The sequence below is a fragment of the Cricetulus griseus genome, chromosome 7 (assembly GCF_003668045.3).
Source record: "Cricetulus griseus strain 17A/GY chromosome 7, alternate assembly CriGri-PICRH-1.0, whole genome shotgun sequence".
NCBI classification, from domain to species: domain Eukaryota; kingdom Metazoa; phylum Chordata; class Mammalia; order Rodentia; family Cricetidae; genus Cricetulus; species Cricetulus griseus.
In genome coordinates, this window is record NC_048600.1 from 119,891,370 (window position 1) to 119,905,398 (window position 14,029).

The window sequence follows — 14,029 nt, forward strand, 5'->3', positions numbered from 1 at the left end:
ACTATGAGTTTTACTGGGGTTACTTACAGGAATATGGGTGAAGGATTACTCACAGGAGTAGAAATGACTCAAAAACAGCTGACTTAACAAGGCCCACACCAGCATGGGTGACAGCTCACCAAGCTGGGAACTTGGAGCTCACTGCACAGCTTGCAGGCAGCTCAGCAGGTTGGAGATTGTTCTTTCCAGGTGCCTCAGTTGGTCTAAACTTCTTCAGGCAGCTCAACTGGTTTCTGCTTCTTCCAGGCAGTTAGTTCAGTATGAGTCATTTTCACCACTTAGCTTCTCTGAGAATCTTCTTTGCAGTTTGGTTTTGATATTCTGAGCAGGATTCTCAGATTTCATTGTTTAGTCTGGCAGGGAGGGGCCCAGTGAATCTGGTCAGTTTCAGGTACTTCCTGAAGCTTCCAAGTTGTTTACCTTCCTGTTTAAGGAGTTTCCCGGCTTGTTAGATTATTTCAATCTCAGAGGACACTGTTATACAACAACACACACATAGTTTTGTTTTTATTTCCATGTGTATGGATGTTTTATGCATATATACCTGGGCACCTGGACACTATATGTGTACCTAGTGCCCACAGTGGCCAGAAAAGGGCATCAGATCCCTTGAGGCTGGAATTACAGCCAGTTGTGAGCCACCATGTGGATACTGGAAATCACACTCAGGTCCTCTGCAAGAGCAGCCAATGCTCTTAACCAGAAATTACTCAAAACCAGCTTGAATCTCCCCAGTCCCTGGGGCTTTTGTTTTTGAGACAAGGTCTCTAGCCCCTAGTCTCATTATGTAGCTGAGGCCGACTGTGAACTTCCTATCCTCCTGATGCCACCTGCCAAATGCTGCAATTACGAGCATCCAACACCACATCCATTTTTTTTCAAGCCTCATTTTTTCTAACTCCATCATCCCATTTCTCAAAATCTGACTCTAACAATGCAGGAAACCATTAAGCAGACAGTTGCTAATCATATTATCTGAACATCACTTTTCTTTCTGGTTTCTCCACTGCCCCTTAATCATTAAAATTTCTCTAGAGACGCCTTGCTATCTTTCTTTTCTCAAAAGGGAAAACCAGCCAGTCTCCAAATGGGGCCAGCCTGGGCAACAGTTGCTAGGTGGCTCTCCCATAAGGTCACTTTGGAAGGAGGCTGTCAGGCACCTGGCCACCTTTGCTCATTTCTCCAAAAAGGCAGGCACAGGAGGCACTCATGTGGTACATAGCTATATATGTAGGCAGACACTCAAATACATAAGATGAATTAAACATCAGGAAAACAAGCCAGGCGATGGTGGTGCACGCCTTTAGTTCCAGCACTTGGGAGGCAGAGAGAGGCAGATAGAGGTGGATCTCTGTGAGTTCGAGGCCAGCCTGGTCTACAAAGCTACACAGAGAAACCCTGTCTCAGAAAAAAAAAAATCAGTAAAACATCAAATATATTAAAATAAATAAACTAACACAAGTAGTATATAGAGAAAGGGCTTCTCCCTAACTTACCCCAGCCCTATTTTGGGGACTAACCAGTACTGCTATAAGGAAATGAAAAGCACATCGTCTTCTCACTATTGTTTATTTTTTAGTTGCTATCTATATCAGTACATAGTAAGCATGAGCATATGGCTGGGATACAGGTTAACTTACTTTACATTTGTTTACATTTAATTGTTTGTGTGCACACATATATGTGCCATGACGTGTCTAAAGATCAGAAAATAAAAGGTCTGAGAGTCAGTTTTCTCTTTCTACTCTGTGAGTCCCAGGGATTCCACAGGCTTGTGCCCACATCTCTACACATAGGGCCATCTTGTGGCTCCAGGATAACTTAGGAAATCTTTTTTTTTTCTTTTATAAACTATGAATGACAGTTTATTCAGTCATTTTGTTTACAATTGAAACTCTGGGAATTCAAAATTAACATCCTTCCCCAGGACCTTCTTATACCCACCAGAAAAGGTTTCAGTCTTGTGGGCTTTGTTGCTTGGCTGTACTCTGTCTAAAGGAACCTGGATGAGCCAGCTGCCATCCAGTTTTACTCTCATTCTCTTCCCACAATTTCCCTTGGGAAGACCAAGTCCTCAAGGATGGCACAGGCACCTCAGTCCATCAGGGTGGAGCTTTTCGGGCTTTTCTGCTTATGTTTTGTACAGGCTTTCTGAGTTGGCTTAAGCAGAACCCTCCTGTGAACAATGAGGACGATGTGTGGCTCACTCAACTCTTCCTCCAATTCACAAACTAACCAGACTTTGATTTTCTGGAAAGATTTCAACCTGAGGAACTGGTGCAGAACTTGATAGCATTCTGACCACCACCAGCTTCAATCTCCTTGGCTACGGTGATACTGAGTCCAGCCTGAGAGATGCCGGACTCCAATATGCAGCTTCTCCCCGATGGGTTTCAATCTTGTCTTTTTGGAGGGCCAGCTTAGAAAGAAGCCCAACTCTCATGAGAACTGCTCATCTCTGGGTGGCCTAGTCAATCTTTCTCTTTAGGTCTTTTGCCAGTTCATCAAGAACGTAATATATACACATTACAGGACCTGAAGGCACAAGGCATATTGAGTGAAATGGCTCACACTTTACACTTGGAGAGTTTGGTCTCCAAGGAGACTTACTTAGACATAGGGACTCCTCCAAAGTATAGAAAATGGATCTGTGATGCAAATTCAGCAGGTCTTCTAGCCCACTGAAGCTAAACTGCTTTCTGTGGGTTTGTTTTTAGTTCTTGATGCCGGGACTCACTATGTACTTCCAGCCAGTCTGGGGCTGGATACAAACACCAGACTGGCCTCTGAAGTGGGGGTAACCTTCTGCTTCTGCCTCCCAGGGACTGGAATTACAGGTTTAAAGTGCCTTTTGAACTTTGCCAATCAGGGATATAATGGCTAATGCTGACCAGTAGTTTTCATATGAATGCCCCTTATTATAACAGCAGAGAGCACTTCTCCTGTGTTTGCAGTAGTTTGTGTCTCCTTTCAGGGCTGCTCTGATATAGTCTGACCATTTCCCATTAAGTGACTGGCTCTGTTCTCTATCAATTTATAGGAGTCTTGTGTATGTTTGTGAAACGGGTCCTTTCTGTATTCAGAATTGAAAATATATTTCCCCAGATTGCTTTCTGACTTCATTTACAGTGATTTCTTCCATAAAGAAATTATATTTGAATCATGTATCCATTTATTTTATGGATTCTGGCCTTAGTTACACACTTGTATGAAATTTCCATTTATTTAATAGTAAAATATTCTCCGACAAATTTTTTTAAGTGCTTTTATAGGCTTCCTTTTCTTTTCTCTCTTCTGACATTCAATTCATTTGGAATTCATGCCAAAGATAAGAATTTGAGTTTTCCCCCAGATAGTTACTCAGTTGTCTGTACACTGTTTTTTCAAATTATCAATATTTTCCAGTAACTTATCATCTGTTAAATTCCACTGTCAACTTTCAAATGATATTTCTTTACAAAATAAAATACACTGAATGTAGTCATTCCGTTTCATTCCCTTTTCATGCTGCGTGTATGAGCCAATACCAAGAACATTTTGACTGTTTGGTAAGAAAAGCCAACAGTACAGTTCTGGTTAAAGTCTATTCTTGTGTTTTCCTTTGATGGATATTACACATTAAAAGCTACAATTATAGGACCAGCGAGATGGTTCAGCTGATAAAGTGCCTGCTGCCAAACCTTGGGAAACGGGTTAGAATCCTAAAGCCCACATGGTGGAAAGAGAGAACCCACTCCAGCAAGTTATCCTCTGACCTCCACACAGGCACAGTAGCACACACCCTGCAAATAAAGGAATGCAATAAGAAACATTCAAGGGCTGGAGAGAGGTTAAGAGCACAGACTGTTCTTCCAGAGGTCCTGAGTTCAATTCCCAGCAACCACATGGTGGCTCACAGCCATCTGTTATGAGATCTGGTGCCCTCTTCTGGTATGCAGATATACATGGAAGCAGAATGTTGTATACATAATAAATAAATAAAATCTTTAAAAAAAAAAAAAAAGAAACATCCAAGCTGTCCTTATGAAGAATATGTCAGGGTTGGAGAGATGGCTCAGCTGTTAAGAGCACTGGCTGCTCCTGCAGAGGACCTGGGTTCAGCTCCCAGCACCCACATGGTATGGTTCATAACCATCCATAAATCTAGTTCCAGGGGACCTGACTTCCTCCATCATCAGATATGCACATAGTACACATACATACATGTAGGCAAAACACTCATTCACACAAAATAAATCTAAAAACAACTTTTTAAAGAATTTGTCAAAACACAGGAGGAAATACTTCCAGTGAAGTTTGCCAAGTGAAATAGGAAGGATCTGAACTTCACACAAACCAAGACTATGACTACATTGGGCAAACTCGCACCGAGGAGAGTCACACAGCCATACCCCAGAAGGCAGAGTGATTTTTCTGGAATGTGGGATGACTGATTCCTCCCACCTTCCCCCCTCCCCAACTTCTCTGTGAAGTGGTGACATCAGCATAATTTTCAAATCTTTGCCTTTTAATAATGGCATTTTGCTCATGTGTGTTTTTCTTTTCTGCCTCAGGAGACGTTATGAAAATGATAGTTGAGAAATAAAAGCTTGTAAACCCAAAAATATGGGGGGGAGGGGTGGACACACAAAGAAAAAGATCTCATGCTTGGAAAATTCCAGAATGTTTTGGGAGGGAACAAGCAGTGGAGGGATAGCAACAGACACCACAGAGCTGGGAAGGGAAAGACCAGAAAGCCTAGGCGGGGTCATGATTAAAGCGAAGTATGTCACTTGTGGACAGGACAGGAGACTCCTCTTCTGGGAGACAAGGCTGACTCACTGTGTGTGCCCTCAGGCTGACACACTTAAAAATGCTCCTGCCTCTTTTACCCCAAGGGAACAAGGGTCACTCTGTTTAACATCTCTAGCTTCTGCTATGGAGGCTGCAGGAGAGTTGGTAACTGTTTGAGAAGGTATGTGAATGACTGGAATAAAAGATACAGCAGGCTGGAGGAGGGTCACTGCCAGTCAAGAAACCCTTCAGAGCACCCAAGGACAGCTGCAGGTGAACCTCGGGCAGGTGTGGGCCAAATTCTCCTGTCCTTATCCCAATATTACAAAAAAAAAAAAAAAAGAAAAGAAAAGAAAAGCTGTTGACTGGAGCTGTTGATGGTACACTGTGTAGAAAAGATGGGGTGAGACTCCCAGACCCAGTAGGTACCTACCCAGACAGCTACTTCTAAAAGCTGATGACGGTGCCTCCTTAGTCTCCACTCACTAACTCCGTGTTTCCTTAGTTCTGAAGTCCTGTCTTAAGTGCTCACCCAGTGTCCTTCCCCACTCCATCTTGCTCCAAGCCAGGTGGTGGTGGCACACACCTTTAGTCCCAGCAGAGACAGGTGATCTCTGAGTTTGAGGCCAGCCTGGTCTACAGAGTGAGCTCCAGGACAGCCAGGGCTGCACAGAGAAACCTTGTCTCAGGAGAAAGAAGGAGGAGGAGAGGGAGCAGAAAAGGGGGAGGGAGAGAGGAGGCAAGGGAGGAGGAGAAGTGAGGAAGGAAGGAAGGAAGGAGGGAGGAAAGAAGGAAAAAAGAAAAAGAAAATGGAGCTCTAGTGCCCTTCACCTGCTTGAATGAACTAGAGCTTCCTCAAATACAGAGCTGTGGGCCCTTGCACCGTCTCACCTGATCTGCCGGGTGTTCTTCTCCGATTGGCCTTCAGGTTTGGTTTGGCTTTTTGAGACCAAGTTTTGCATAGCTGAGGGTGACCCTTAATTTCTGATCCTCCTGTCTCTACTTCTCAAGTTCTAGAATGACTGGTGTGCACCACAACACCCGCAGATGCCGTGGTGGGGATTGACCCTAGGACTCTGTGTGTCCTCAGCCATTGCTCCACCCACTGAACCCAGCCCCAGCCCCAACTTCATGTATTTCATTCTAGTTATGGAAAGCTGGCCATCAGTTTACAATGTTGTTGTTGTTTGTGGTGCTGGGACATGAACCCAGGGACTCTCCTCAGCAGGCAAATGCTCTACTACTACTCAACTACATCCCCAGGCCTCTGCTATTTTTTTATATTATTTTATTGCTTGGTTGATTTTTTTTAATTTTTGTTATATTTATCTATATATTTTTCCTATATTTATATATTTGTTATGTACTTATATGGATCTGGGAAGACTGTGTACGTGCCATGGTGTAACTGTGGAGGTCAGAAGACAGCTTTGGGTAGTTGGTTCTCTCCTTCCACCATGTGGGTCCTGGGGATCAAATTCAGGTCCCCAGGCTTGGCAGCAAACAATTTCACCCATTGAGCCATCTCACTTGCCCTTATTTATCGTTTTTTGGGGGACAGGGTTTCACTGTGTAGCTTAAGCTGGTCTAGGGCTCCCTGTGTAGCTTAAGCTGGTCTAGGGCTCCCTGTGTAGCTTGGAATGGCTTCAAACATGTGATTCTCCTGCCTCAGCCTCACAAATGCTAAGATTATAGGCATGTGCCACCACACCTGGTCAAAACATTGGTGTTATCTTTGCATCCTTGTATTTTCACTCCACATTTCAGCCTATCAGCAGACCCTGTGACCCCTCCAATCCACTGCCCATCACTCCAGTCACCACCATCTTCTTAAGCCACCAATCTCTCCCTAGACACTAGAGTCTCCTCCTACATGGTCTCCCAGCTTCCACCTCCTGTCCTTACCCTCTTCAGGTAACTGTCACTCCAGCTCCCCAAGAATTCCTTTAAAGGCATAACTCATGTCCTTCCCCATTAAGAGCCAGTGGCTTCCTGTGTAATGGGGAGGAAAATCCGGTGCATACTACCACATGGAAGGCTCTCCGACTTTAATTGCTGCAGCTTTCCCCTCTTTGGTCACTCTGCTCCAACTCACTACCCTTCCTTTTATTCATCATCCTGTCCACACTTGTACATTTCCAGCCTCAGGACCTATGCCTTTACTCTTCCCTTCACCCAGAAGGCTCTTGGCCTCCCCTACCCCCACCTCCTCCAAATATTCGTTCAAAATTCCCTTTAGCAGCAGGAGTTTCCCTGGCTGCCTCATTTAATCACTTACACTTCCCTTGTACCCAGAATTCACATTTGCTTTCCCAGCTTTGTTTTCTCCGCTTTGCATTTGTCACTATCTCGAATGCTACACTGTTCTATATTTGTAACTAGATCGCCGATTGTCCCTCCCAGTGGAACATAATTGCTACGAGGACATTGATGTCTACGCTTTGTTTACATAGCCCAGCATCCTGAATAGGGGGCTTGGCACATAGTAGGCATTCAATAAATATTTACTGAATCAATGAATGAATGGACTCTTGCCCTAGATCTTTTCCTGATTACCTGTGCCCTAGAAGCCCGTGATCGATAACGGTTGCTAAGCATCTGCCTAAGGTCAGAGTTGCGAATGGAAATATGTTCCTCCTGCTCTCTGCCCCGCTGGCATGCAGGGACCTAGGGAAAGACCTAGAGGACTGTGATGGATATCTCTGTCGGGGGAGGACCATGGGATGAAGTCCTAGGAATAAGAGGAAGGATGTCTCCGCCCGTCTGCTCAGAGGCTGAGCTCTGCCTGGCTCGCTGCCTGCTCCCAGAAACAGGAAGTGTCCAGAAGGGAAGTGACTGCAGACATAGAGAGGGGTAAAATGCCCTGTGCCTGAGACAGAACACTTGAAGCTAGTCATTCCGGAGCCTTCCAAGAGTCCATTCCTGGGGGATGAGTAAAATCCGCTCCACGGTGCCTTCATGACTCATTTTGGATGGCAAGCAAACTGCAGCTTCAAGTCAGGGCAAGCAGGTGCTTCCTCCTCTGGGGTTCTCAGCTGGGCTGACTGGATGCTGAATGGATCCAGAGTGGAAAGTGTGCTCCTTGAGAGGCCAGTAGGTACTGGTGTTACACAGACCACAGCTTCTAGAAACAGTTATGCAAGGAAGTACACCTGAGATTAACATCTAAGGACAGCCAAAGGCAGGTAGATAGTTCTGAGGCAAGTCACCTCACCATTGTTGTCCTCCTTAAGGCCAGAGATAAACAAGCTACAAAGCCATTGCCTAGAGCTCCCTTTAAAACTTATTTTCTCGCTGGGCAGTGGTGGTGTACGACTTTGATCTCAGCACTAGGGAGGCAGAGGCAGGGGGATCTCTGTGAGTTTGAGACCAGCCTGATCTACAGAGCAAGTTCTAGGACAGCCTCCAAAGCCACAGAGAAACTCTGTCTTTAAACACGCCCCCCCAAACAAAACAAAAACAACCCTATTTTCTCTTTGTTCAGCTATGTGTATTGAGACAGGCTCTTACTATGCAGCACAAGCTATTTTGAAACATGGATCCCTCAGCCTCTGAAGTGTTGGGGTCACCAGGCATATGACACCATACTTTTCTGGTATCTTTGTTCCATTACCTGCCAGTATGATAAAACACCCAGATAAAAGCGGCTTAGGAGAGAAAGGGTCCGTTTTAGCTCACAGTTCCAGGTTATGGTCCATCATAGCAGGGAAGCCAGAGCCATAGGGCTTGGGAAAACTGATCTGTAGTCAGGAGAGAGTAGTAAATTCAGGCACACCTATTGTCAGCTTCCTTTCTCCTCTATAGAGTTCAGGAACCCCTATCCAGGGAATGGTTCCATTCATAGTGGTTGGGTATGGCTTCTCCTCTCAATTAACATAATCAGCGGGCTGGAGAAATGGCTCAGCCACTAAGAGCATATGAGTTGCTCTTGAAGAGGACCTGGATTCAGTTCCTAGCACCCATAAGTGGCTCTCTACTCCAGTTCCGGGGCATCTGCTGTAGCTCTGCTAGTTGGTCAAAGGTCATCAAACACACAGCAGGAAACCCGTGATGAAAAAGAAATTGGCTGTTTAAGGATAGAGCTACAAACACAGGTGGGAACAGGCAGAGACAGCAATTCATTTCCAGAACAGCAGAAAAACCACCCAGCGTAACCACAGTGATCTACCTACAGACAAGCCCTGGGCTCTATGTTTATGAAGCACAGTGGGCAGCTCAAAGCTGAGGAGGTTGTTATGAGCGTTTAAATCATACTAATAAAAGCTGCAGTTGTTTTTAATCCCGCCCTGAAAACCAAAGCAGGCCATCTTTAAGCCCGCCCTTTGATAAGAGTTTAAAGATAGCTGGGGGTGTCATTCCCACATGTGGCTTCTAATTTGCTTACTCACTGAGCAGAGCTCATTCGTTAAGAATTTCAAAGGATTTCTCAGCTTGTTTTTTTTTTTGTTTGTTTGTTTCATTTCATTTTGTTTTACTTTGTCTTTGTCTAAGCATCTGGTGTTGAATATCTTTCCAGTGGTCAGTTTATCTCTCTCTACACATTCAAGGTGCTTCCTGCCGGGCAATTAGGGGTTCCCATGCGATGGAAGTAGCCCAAAGATGGGTGTGACCATAGAGACCCCTAGAGCCAAAGCAGGCTCTTTAGTCTCCAGATGTTGCTGAGCAAGCGTGTCATAACCAGCTTTACTTCTTCATCCTCAGCACAAACTGATCCATCTTACAGACACAGAACCCCACTTGTGGGTGTTAGCCTCCAGGCATACCTTGGCTCTGCCCCTTGGGGGGACCTAGCCCAGTGCATCACTCCTGTGTGCATGGCAAGCAATGCCCTGGCTGCAGCCACAAAAGGTCCCTTTAAGAGACAAGCTCCGCCTACTTCCTCTCTCTCTTTCTCACTTGTTCTTCCGAAGAGCAGTCTTTACCTACCTCTTTCTCTCTCTCTCTCTCTCTCTCTCTCTCTCTCTCCTCTCTCTCTCTCTCTCTCTCCCTTCCCTTCCCACAATAAAACTTCCCCTGTGAGTTTTGTCTGCATCTTGTGTTTGCCCTCACCCTCCATGGGATCTGCCGTGGTTCTCCCTGAACCACGTATCATAACACTGGGGACCATGGAAAATAGCTCACTTGGTAGAGTGCTTGTCCTGGGTTAAATTCCCAACACTGCATAAACCAGATGTGGTGGTGCACACCTGTAGTCCCAGTGTTTGGTAGGTAGAGGCAGGAAGATGAGTTCAAGGTCATCCTCGGCTACATAGTGAACTTGGAGCCCAGACCCTGTCTCACGGGAGGAAGGCGGGTGCTTACAGAAGTAAGACACCCAGAAAAGTAGGGGAAGGTGTGCCCAATCTTGGCTGCCTTGAGCTCTCTCAACTACTCTGGTTTCTCCTCATGTCTCCCACAACTCATATATTCCTTTCTAGAACCTGGAGTCATTCTCCCTGTGTGCCTGGGACTTAATGGTTTTCCCAGGAGTTGAACCTCAAGTCTGAAAAACAAGTCAGGACACTGTAGGAAAACCTGGAGAGCTGGTTCCTCTACACCCAGATCAGGGGAGCACAGTCAATCCTGACAGGGTTACTGGGTACCCCTTCTTCACAGTTTTACCGTGGTCAGACTGGAAATTTCTAGAATGCATGCCTTCATAGACTCCCATTGACTGGGCCTCCTTAAGTCTCATGCAACTACCCCAGAGGCAACTACCCTGCCAGGGCCTGGCAGCTGAGAGGCAGGTGAGACCCTGGAAAACAGCTAGCTGAGAACAGCAAGCATTCTGCGCCCTGCAAACCCATCTGGAACCCCAGAGCAGCCACAACCTCTCCAACTCTCTCTAGTGTGTCCTCAGTAGAAGATGCTCCCAGACCCATCTCATTTAGAATCAGAGCGGCAGGGGTCACTTTCACTCCCACCTGAGGGCGGCATCCTCAGAGGATGGTTCTGGATAGAAGACAGTCACCCAGAGAGGAGCTATGGCTGATGCCCAGGCTGACTGAGACAAAAGCTACAGACCCCACTCCACTGCTATGGGAGCCACCATTGAGGAGCCTGAGACACAGCACAAGCTGAACAACGCATCGGTGACCTCGTCCCACACTCCGTCCAGGGCTGGAGAGATGGCACATACTGCTCTTATAGAGCACCCCCGTTCTGCTTCCAGCACAGACATCAGGCAGGTGTCTCACAAGCACCTGTAACTACAGCTCCAGGGGAATGAAGATCTATGGTGTCACAGCTCATGCACCCTACCACTTTAAAGATTTGTTTATGTTTAGTTTCCAGGCATGGGTGATTATCTATATAGAGATGCCTGTGCACCACCTATATGCCTGGTGCCTTCTAGGGCCAGAAGATGCTGGATCCCCTGGGACTGGAGTTACAGATGGTTGTGAGCCACTATATGGTTGCTGGGAACTGAACCTGGAACATCCGTGAGAGCAGCCAGTGCTCTTAACCATTGAGCCATCTCTCCAGCTCCCCAAAGTATACATTTTGAGAAAATAAATGGTTGAGGGCCTGGGGATGTACTTCAGTGGTAGAGTGTTTAGCATGCACAAGGTTTGATTCCCCGGTTCCTAAGAAACAAGATTGAACAAAGAGCCAGAAGGCAGAGGGCAAAGCTCCCGTGGGAAAAAATTCTGAGCAATCACCATATACGTGTTCCTCTCTGATCAGAACTCTGCACAGTCTTCTGGTGGAGAAATCTGCTAGACACCATCTTAGCCAGGTAGCTTCAAAAGAGAGGGACAGACTAGTGAGATGGCTCAGCAGCAGGTAAAGGTGCTTGCCACCAAGCCTGATGCCCTGAGTCCCACCCCAGAATCCACATGGTGGAAGGACAGCTGATTCCCCAAGGTGTTGCCTCGTTCTCTCTCTTTCACCCTCGTTCTCTGTGTGTGTCTCTCTCAGTGTCTCTGTCTCTGTCTCTGTCTCTCTCTCTCTCTCACACACACACACACACACTCACACACACCCATGTCTCTAGGCTCTGTTGAACTCCTACAGTAAGGCAAAGAAAACAGGTTGGCTCGTTATCTCTCTTTCACCCTCTGTCTTTGTGTGTGTCTCTCTCAGTGTCTCTGTCTCTCTGTCTCTCTGTCTCTCTGTCTCTCTCTCTGTCTCTCTGTCTCTCTCTCTCTCTCTCACACACACACACACACACACTCACACACACCCATGTCTCTAGGCTCTGTTGAACTCCTACAGTAAGGCAAAGAAAACAGGTTGGCTCGTTATCTCTCTTTCACCCTCTGTCTTTGTGTGTGTCTCTCTCAGTGTCTCTGTCTCTCTGTCTCTCTCTCTGTCTCTCTCTCTGTCTCTCTCTCTCTATCTCTCTCTCTCTCTCTCTCTCTCTCTCTCTCTCTCTCTCTCTCTCTCTCACACACACACACACACACACACACACACACACACACCCATGTCTCTAGGCTTTGTTGAACTCCTACAGTAAGGAAAAAAAAGGGGTTGGCTGGTCGTGTTCCACTTCTATCTCTGCACACCCTTGGGGCAGTCACTTGAACCTCACTGAGCCTCAGTTTCTCCATCTGTAAGAAGGCTACAATGCAGTGCCATTTCTCAGGCCTCAGTAATAGTGAGTGCTGGCCAAATCTCCCTGTGACATCTGAGAGAGCTGGAGTGAGGGACAGAATAGCCCAGCAGAAGGAATCTGTGATCACTCCTCCCTCTCCCTCCCCCACTCACGTCCATTGCCCACCTTTCAATCGCTGCTAAAAGCAGCAATTTCAAGAGCCGTTCAGACCCTCTTGGTCAGCTTGACTTTGTTAGCTTTCTGCAACCCGGAGGGCACACTCTCTAGAACACAATGTTCATACAGCGCCTCTAACCGCAAACCCCAAGAGTCTGAACACTGAGACACTCAGGAAGTCTAAGGGTCCTCTCGGCTTCAGAGGCCCTGCCCGGCACACATAGCATGGGAATTGCACGCATCAAAGGCAGGAAGTCCCTGACAAGCCGGTCCCATAAGCCACCAGACGCTGGTTACCTTCATGTGGCTGAGCAAGAGGTCGTTCTCAGGGTGGGGTGAGGTGGTCTGGGGCCTTCGCAGCCAGAGTGGAGCCCAAGCCTGAGGAACTAGACCTGAGAAGCGAGCCCTGAGTTCCCCACCCCAGGAAGCCTGGCTCCTGGCTGCTCAAAGAGAGGCTCGCAGTTTGGGTCTCGGCTCCCTCGTGGGATAAGTGGTATTTGAATTCCTGTTTCCGTTCCTGATTTTCTTTCTTTTTCCTATACATTCCCCAAGGAAAAGTTAAGGACGTACTGCAAATCCGAAGGATAAGCTCCTAGAGAAACATCCAGAAGAGTGGGTGGCCTTCCCCAAAGATCCCATTTATCAAAGATCTAGATAGTCCTGGCTAACTCAGTGACCCAGGGTGCCAGCTCCCTATCTTGGAGAGTGAGGGAGGGTAAAGGAAGAGGGGTGTCAGGTCACATAAGTTTGTCATAGTCAGTTGCCGTAGAGATGTCCCGCAGCCACTGGCCCCAAAGGAGAGAAAAGGAGAGGACTGATAGGGGCCTAAGAAGGTTTTGGGGGGAAGAGGAGGGAAAGTAAATGAATACATCCTGGAGCCCTGGTAGCCTTCTGAAGGCAGCTGTATATTAGAAACACCTAAAGTCGCACAGCCTTGCTCAGAGGGCCAGCAGAGTAGAAAGCGAAAGTAAAGGAAGGACTGTAAGAAATAGAGGGAAGAGAGGCAGAGGGGCACCGGGCAGGGGAGCAGAGGGAGGTGGCAAGCAAGGCCAGGTTGTGGGCTACTAAACCCCTTTATATGATTTCCAACCTAGCTAATCATTGTGAATCAGAAACCGAATCCAGGGCAGCCTGATCCAACCTTTGATGTTTTTTGCTAACCTTTTTTTTTTTTTCAATTTTACTTTATTTATATTTTCTGTGTATGGTGGTTTGCCTGTATATAAGTCTGCACACCACATGTATGCAGTGCCCTCAGAGGGTGTCAGAACTGGGCTTTCAGGCAGTTGTGAGGTTCCACTTAGGTGTTGGGAATAGAGAGCTCGGGTCCTCTGGAAGAACAGCCAGTGTTCTAACCACTGGGCCATCTCTCCAGCCTCAGCATGTACATGTTTAGGTTTGGCTTGGTTTTTCAAGACAGGGTTTCTCCATGTAGCCCTGCTGTCCTGGACCTCCTTCTATAAACAAGGCTGGCCTCTAACTCAGAGGTCCACCTGCCTCTGCCTCTCCAGTGCTGGGTCTACCACCTGGTCAACACACAAGTTTTTAATGCAACTCTCT

General features: G+C 46.8%; 1 pseudogene; it reads right to left on the bottom strand.

The window, feature by feature from the left end:
* Positions 1-1,515: 1,515 nt before the first annotated feature.
* On the bottom strand, positions 1,516-12,471 carry LOC100773415 (annotated as a pseudogene).
* Positions 12,472-14,029: the final 1,558 nt, after the last annotated feature.